Source organism: Trematomus bernacchii, unplaced genomic scaffold (genome assembly GCF_902827165.1).
Source record: "Trematomus bernacchii unplaced genomic scaffold, fTreBer1.1, whole genome shotgun sequence".
NCBI classification, from domain to species: domain Eukaryota; kingdom Metazoa; phylum Chordata; class Actinopteri; order Perciformes; family Nototheniidae; genus Trematomus; species Trematomus bernacchii.
In genome coordinates this window covers 5,034,761-5,043,039 of record NW_022987648.1, presented here as the reverse complement: position 1 = coordinate 5,043,039, position 8,279 = coordinate 5,034,761, and positions in this window count along the sequence as shown.

Sequence of the window (8,279 nt, the reverse complement as noted above, 5' to 3'; positions counted from 1 at the left end):
ATGAACAATTTATGCTGGGGAGGTTGTCAATGCCACCGGAGAGTGTAGTTAAATTAATATCCTTGATGTTGCGGAAGGAAATAACACGTGACAGATTTGGTTTGGACAGTGTTAAGGTGACAGTAAAGGATATTAATGAGTGATCAGAAATTGGAAGATCAGTTGTAGTACATTTAAGAGGGGTGACACCAGAACAGCAGATCAAGTCCAGAATATGTCCTTTGGAATGAGTCGGAAAATCGATATGTTGCTGTAATCCAAAACTGTCCAGGCAAGATGTGAAGTCCTTTGTGAGAGCATTGTTGACAGTATCCATATGTATATTAAAATCTCCCAGCACTATTATGTTAGGTGAGAGTGAGCAGAGATGTGTGATGAAAGCAGCAAATTCGTTTATGAAATTATTATTAAGCTTAGGTGGACGGTAGACGCTTGCAACTATGGTAGGGATAGGCCCATTGAGTTGTAAGGCAATTGATTCAAATGAGCCGTGAACAGGCACAGATACAGACGAGACTTTCAAACTCTCGCGGTAAATCATCGCGAGACCTCCCCCTCTGTGTGTGTATGTGTGTGTGTGTGTGTGTGTGTGTGTGTGTGTGTGTGTGTGTGTGTGTGTGTGTGTGTGTGTGTGTGTGTGTGTGTGTGTGTGTGTGCTCTTGTGTGTGTGTACACACACAAGAGCACACACACACAAGAGCGTGAATCTGTTGTGTGTCAGCTTCTGTCACCTGTCTGCACACACACACACACACACACACACACACACACACACACACACACACACACACACACACACACACACACACACACACACACACACACACACACACACACAACCCTCTCACTTTCATCCTTTCTCCCCCTTTTCTTCGTCTTTACACCGACTCCTCTCACCCTCCCTCCCCTTCACTCTAATCTCTCATTTTTCTCTTCCCCACATTCTTTTTTCATCGCTCCCCTTCTCTCCGTCTCTTCTCCTTTTCACTCATTTTGCTTCCCTTCCACCCTAATGCTTCTTGCTTTCCCCCCCTCTCTCCCCCCACCTCTCTGCGTCTCTTTCTTTCTCCTTATCAGAGTTGAGGATGAATGGTGAAAGGCGAGGAGGCGAGGCTGAGACTCCAACCCGATGCCTCGTGTGTGGGAACCTCATTGTGTCCGGCGACTCAGACAGCGGCTGAGGGGGGGCTGAGGTATCGCACTTCTCCTCGTATGGTCGATAGAGCAGACCCTCTCATCTTTCCCCGCCTTGAATGGCATCACTGTGCCGGGCCAGCCTGGGGGTGGGTGAGGTGCGGGGGGAGGAGGCGGCGGGGGGTGTAGTGATGCATGACCTGACAAAAACAGAGATGGAAAGGATATTTTCTTGTCTCAACATTTCGCAGGAACACATTTTATTGCTTACATGACTCGACACAACGTTTCTGATAGCATCATGCTCTGTTGACCTCGTAAATTGTGACTGTCATTGCTCTAGTCAGCGTGTGATTATGAATCAGCTTTAAACCTTACTGTCATTCTTTGTCTAAATTGGCACCATTAATGTAAACTCATTAGTTAATCTCTGAGTTATGGTGGCCGACAGTGGCAAACGCATTACAAAGGCACAGGAGCAGCATTTAGAAAACATTCACCAACTTGATGAGACATGTGCAGCGTTTTAAGGCCAACTGTCACTGGACAAAAGTAGCTAAATTATTTTATCAGATTTTTTTTTTACAGTGTGATTGCATGACTTTCCGATATTATTGCAGATCTGCTGTAAACTTACTAGCCCACCTAGTCATTTCAAATATACTGACACATTTTTTACACAAAACACAATTATGAAACAATTATACGCTGTGTGCGTACATTTTTAGTGTCCCCTGGTTTCCGTAGTTTTGAGCTTCTTACAGCGATTTGTATTTGCAGCGTTTCGTTGAGGCAGCACTAAACCTTGCGCTGTAGAGTTGAGTTAATTTGCATGAGTTTTGGCACATTTGAGTTTTTATATTGACATCCTTTTACCTATTTTCTAAAAGTGAAACATGCAATAGCAGCAACAGCAGAAACAACACCATATTGAAATATTATCAGCCTTGTAAGTTTAATTAAAAAATATGTTAGCAACAGCCGCTCTCAGTTTCTTACAAAAAAAGGCATATTTGTGAAAAGGTCAATAGGTTAATATATGTTATGAACAGTGCCCCTGATCTTGATCATGGCCCTAGATATAACACATCAGTAAAGTTGTCACAGTTATTTAGGGTGAAATTAATGTTTATTCCAAAATGGTGTTGCAACCATGAATTAAAAGTGTTTTGTGCAATTAAATGTGATAGGGATGCTAGTTGGAATTGTTTGGATCAATAACCGTTAACAGTAAGATAAGTGCTTTACATGCAGGGGTGCTGTTGTTGAAGTGCCTGCTAAGCCCCCCAGTTGCCACCATTACCGACGCTCGATCAGTCCCTCCATCATCAGCTGCAGTGTGTGCACAAAACAGAAACTGGGTGCATAGTCCATGTTTTGGGAGAGTAAGCAGCCACAATGGTGCGTGCATTGTCATGGACACCTGCAGCTGCTCTCCCTGTAAGTCTCCATCACATCAATTAGTTTAGCAGCGAGATCGTAGGCTGTGTCCGCCTGGCTTAGCGTTGCTCTGTCAGCGTCTGTCTGCGCCCCCCGTGTGTGGAGGTCATTATGAAGTCAGCAGTAACGGTATTGCTGAGAATGTAGTCGTGTGTTTGCAGTTCATTTGTCACTGAATAAATGTTATAACTCCTTGGGCCGTTTCCTGTGTCTTGCTACCTGCTAATTAGCCATTAGCCCCATCATTAGCAACAAAATCAACGGTTATAAAAATGTTGCGCTGACTATTTGATTTTTAGGGACAAGCAACCTCCTAAGCTTTGTCCTTTATTTGAACTGATTAACAATCAAAATGTAAAAGGTTATTAATCAACATCCTAAACATGTTAGTTTATTTATTTTACACAGATAGTAGTAACATTGAATGGCTTACGAAAGGTATATAAAAAAACGTCCTACCAACAAACATTTCACACTCTTCACTGGTGCACACAACCACAGGAAATGAGGCATTGATCTGATAGCAGTTCATTTGATATGTTCCCAACCCAGGCATGCACTGTAACGCCCAGGCCTAATAGCTTTAAAGTGGACCTATCATGCTATATTTGAATAATATAGTGTAGGACCATACCTATATAAGGCATATTTATACTTTTTCTTTTTCAAAATACCAAACAGATCATGCATTTTAGCCATGCCTCATTTAGCTCAATTTGAAAAATGTTAGCTCTGTTTTTGCAAGGGTTGATTCTGTGAGCAACAGCACCATCTAGAGGCCTGGCATATGTACTACAGCGTCTCCAGCACTTTCGAACGGCAATGGCCGTGGCTGTCTCCTCCTGATTGGTGGAGTTGGCCCAATAGCCGTAGCGCCACTGTCCTGACGTCAGGACAGTGTTCAAATCTGGATCAGTTTTTATCAGATCCGTTGCAGCCCCTTTTTTAGAGATTTGGGTATGGAGGAAAATAGAGAGGGTTGTGTTTTCTGACACTTGGTGAGTTCCCTGGAACACCGGGGACACATATTCATGTATAAAAGACGTACAAAACTGCATTTTGCATGATCGGTCCCCTTTAAGTTAAACGGCTATAGCTACCAGTCAAAGAGGTTCCTCTCTTTTTCTTCGACTTGGTTTCAGTGTTAGCATGTGAATCCATGAACCATAAATCAGTGAACGATACCCACCCGCTCCGCTACTAACGTTGATTCATATTGTATATGGACTTTCTTTTTGGCAGGCCTCACCTAAAACCTCTTGTACAAGTTAGCAAATAGACTTTCCTTTAATTGAAGCTAAAGGGCTCTGTCCAAACCAAGAAATAAAAGTAGAAGTATGTTGATAGGGGGAGTTGCAAGGGCATTGGCTCTACTTCACTGCATCTCGGAGAAGCTCAAACTACAACATAGAACATTAGCTTTCTTTATCTCTGACTGGCACAAGGCATAGACCAAGTTGCAGGCAATGCTGAAAACAATCGACTGAGTTATCTAAAACCCAGCACAGTCTGGAGAACATGGAGGCTTTAGGTCATTAGGTCTTTACAGAGAAGTTTAAAAGCTTGTTTGCACATTCAAACAAGCTGAATAAACTAAAATGCTCACATTGGCTGCAACTACCAAAACACTCTGAGGCAGCAGTCTTATTTCAGATCAACAATACTCCGAGCTGTTTCATTGGGTGTGCAGACAGACAGGCAGACGGCTGCGCGGCGGGGGGGCTTCTCCATGCACACTCACCTGTCTGCTCATATTAAATTCAGCTGCCTGTGAGTTTAGTTTGCAGAGTCTGGTTCACGTGGTCAAGCTGTGCAAACTCTTCCCTCCTCCTCCAGAACAAACTCTCTCCTCCCTCTTAGCATCAATTATTCAAGGACAAGTCAATTAGCATTGAATAATTTATCCTCCAAGTGTCAATATTTGGTAAACAATCTCATGCAGCTTTTTACAATCCCCAGAAGTGTCCCACTCTGTGTTTGTTGGAGAAGTCTTTATGTCGGTTGAGAGTCTCAAAACTTGTGGAAGATAGCTAATGCACCAAAATAAAAAAACGGAGCGTTAATGGTGCTAAAATGGTCATCTGTGAATCCTTCCTGCTGGTGCAATTAGATGCTAATGGGAAAGTCTGACAACAGAACTTTGTAATTACGGTCGCACTTCAGCATACAATATAGTTTTATGAACAAAATCATCATTAGTAGAGAAACAAAACAATCGCAACGGAAACATATTTTTTTCTACCTGACGGTGCAAGTTATATGGGGGGGAAGAAAGTCTGCTTGATTGATGATGATTGACATCACTCTAGTCAGCTATGTCTCTGCAATGAACTCATATAATTCAGTATGATCACAAGATAAAAATGTCAAATTATTCATAGAATGTACTAACTAGAACTTTCATTTACGTCACATCATTCTATCTAAATGAATTAGTGGACTGGTGAGTCAGCACACAGTGGGCTGTGACTCAGGGAAACTCTCACACTGAGGAGAAAGAGGAGGCCTCATCTACAGACAAGAGCCTGGTGTGGCACCTGGATTACTTTCTAACCTTGACATCAAAGTGTAGCTAAGAACCTGAAGTTTTTAGATTAAGGCCCTTGTGTAAAAAGAGGCCCTGTTATGCTCGTTGGAGTTTTAACTTTCCTGCAGTGTGTTATATAGGTTTTAGTGCATGTAAATGGTCTGCAAAGGCTACAATCCCTGTGTTCCCTCCAGAGAGAGTTTCTCTCCCACACACTGACTGATACGCCTCCATTGGACTCCTTTGTTTACTTCCGTAACATAGTGACATCACTGTGTAACACTTGCACTTCTATTGGCTAGTGCTCCAACCCATTGTACGTGATTTGAAACCCAGTCAAAATATTGAAAATGATTTTCCACCTTTTAGTCAAAATGCATGGTGTATATCAGCCTTAGCTCCGTGGAGAGGAGAGAGATGAATAATACAGTATGAGGATGTGGAAATATATTTCATAATTTATTATATGCCAATATATTCATATATTCAATGTGATGCTTTGAAGGCGTATTGCCAAAGAAAATGAGGTTAGAAAATGCAACTTATTCTGTTCTTTACGTCAAATATCAAAACAGTAACATTGCATCACAACTAGCATGAATACAGGAATTCATTCAACTTTGGATAGTATTAGTTTACTTTTAAGAAAACAATTAAATTACTTAAAATACATATTATTTGTGATAATATTAATTTAATAACATTTGAATATCTTTAATAAAGGGGCAACTGATGATTAAAATATTGTGTTAAATGCTTAATGATTATTTAGCAAAGCAGCTATAAACGTCACTCTTAATACGTTTTGCAATGGTTCATTATTTCTGCTCATTGTATCTTTATGTATGCATGCTTTTAATCAGTTTAAAAAAAAGTTATAAAGTTTACGAAACCTTCTAATGCACACAACCATAAACAGTAATTGCCTAAAAGGTTTACTAATGTAATCAGTATTTTATTATCGCCTTTTGATAAAATAAATAGTTTAGAAAGTTATTATTTAATACGACACAAACTAATGATAACATAACATGAATTGTAGCATTGCCAACAATTGGGAAATATTATTATTAATTATACTTTAATTGTTTGTTAATAGATAAGCACTTCCTAAACTATATTTAATCAAAGCAGTTTATATGTGGGGCGTGTGGTGCAGTGGGTTGTGCGTTGGTGTTGGGATCAGGGCGTCACAGGTTCAAACCCCACTGCAGTCAGCATGTCGTTGTGTCCCTGGGCAAGACACTTCACCCCAAATTGCTCCTGTGGGGATTGCTCACAGTATTGAGTATGTAAGTCGCTTTGGATAAAAGCGTCTAACAAATTACATGTAATGTAATGTAATGTGCAGCTCGATGATCACAGGGTGAGCCTTCAGGACAGGTTCAGTCTGGAGATATGTCTCATTGAATAAGGTGTGGCTATTAAGGTTTTCAGTTCAACATGGTGTTTCAACATGGTGTTCAGTGGCGGCCGGTGGTCTTTTTTTTTTGGTGGGGCTCTTGACGTACCGTAAGTGACCTACCCGGGGGGTTTCCCCCCCGTCATTTTTTTTCGAGAAATGACCCCTTAAATGATGACTTCTGGTGATGTTAGAGGGGGGGGGAAAGGAGAAATCGAGGCTTAAAAATATGAGAAGACTGATCAATACCTCCATAATCTTCAGTGTGGAAAATATTATTTATCAACCTGAACATCTACTACTTTACCAGGAATTTGTGTTCTCAGAACTGGTCTGTTTTTTTCTTTCTTAAAACTGTTCATGTTTTATGAACCAACACCTTCACCAAGTAGCTTTACAGTGAACTGCATGTGAGATATAAAATTAATAGCATCTTTTCAGTAGCATTAATTATAAATATTTAAGTGGTTCAATACAAGTCACTACAGCATTTCAAACTGAACTGTGAATAAATGCAATTTAAAAGAAATAACCACAGCACAAAATGTCATAAATTGTGTTTTTTCTTTGTTTCTCTGAGGATTATTTACAAACAGGCTTATTTACATATAGCAATAACTCAGAAATGAAAAAGCTACATCGTCTAACACGAACAACCACTTAGCATAATGATAATATATGTGTTATGTACAATGTAACTGGCAAGGCTAGAGCAAGAAAGAACATAACGTTTGCAAAAGGTTTAAATAACTTCAAGTATCTGTCTTCAGATTACGTGGAGGTTTTAGTCCGATGGGAAGCAGATTTTAAGCGACACCGAAGATAAACCAAAAATGTGGTGGAGCTGCAAACCGTGTAGTGTTGCTGGGACAGAACAGGAGCTATAACCGTTGGAAAATACATCACAGACAATGCAACAAACGTGGAGACAGAACAATCACTTCTGTGATAAATGCCCACTTATTAATAAACTTCTAACAACCATGGGAAACCTCCTCTCTACATATAAAGTGATATCCAAGCATGGGAAACAAAAGACAGCATTTACCTGTTTGCATCCAGCTAGACAAGCCTTTCTTGTGTACCAGCTACTTGCGAAGCCTCGTGTATACGTTTTGTCTTTTTCACGAGATTGCTGCGATATATTCAAATCGGGTTGGTCCGGTCCAAGGTCTTTAAGCAACAATTTATCTGCCAAACTTCTCCTTTCGAAAGGATTGGAGATTAGCTCTTGAACAGAATTAGGCGGGGACCGAGGTCCGGAGACTCCACCTGCACACGAAGCCATCCTCATCAACTACTGCGTCAACCGGATACGAGTCACTGTCCAAACTACTCACAGACTGCACTGGGCGCTGACATTGGCACCCGGTGATCGTCATCTTTGACGACGCTGATTGGCTGAAATTATATTTTCGCGGCATAGTTTACACGTTACAGATAGCAACAGTCAGCTGCTAGTGGCTGCTGCTGCACTGGTTGAAGGCTCCTCTCTTAGCGCCCAGACGAGAGAAGGTGCATGGGCAAGGCCAGGCAGGAAACATGTGACTTATCAGTAACTTTAGACATCGTAACACAATTTTAAACGAGATTTTATTGTAGATTATACATTTTACTGATACCAATTATATAATATTTACCTTGTTCATTAAAAATAAAAATAAAAAAATATATATTTTTTTAAACATATTTTTTTTTTTTTTATTTTAATTTTAATTTTTTTTTTTTTTTTTTTTTTTTCAATATGGGAAGAGGTGGGGCGGCGCCCCTAGCGCC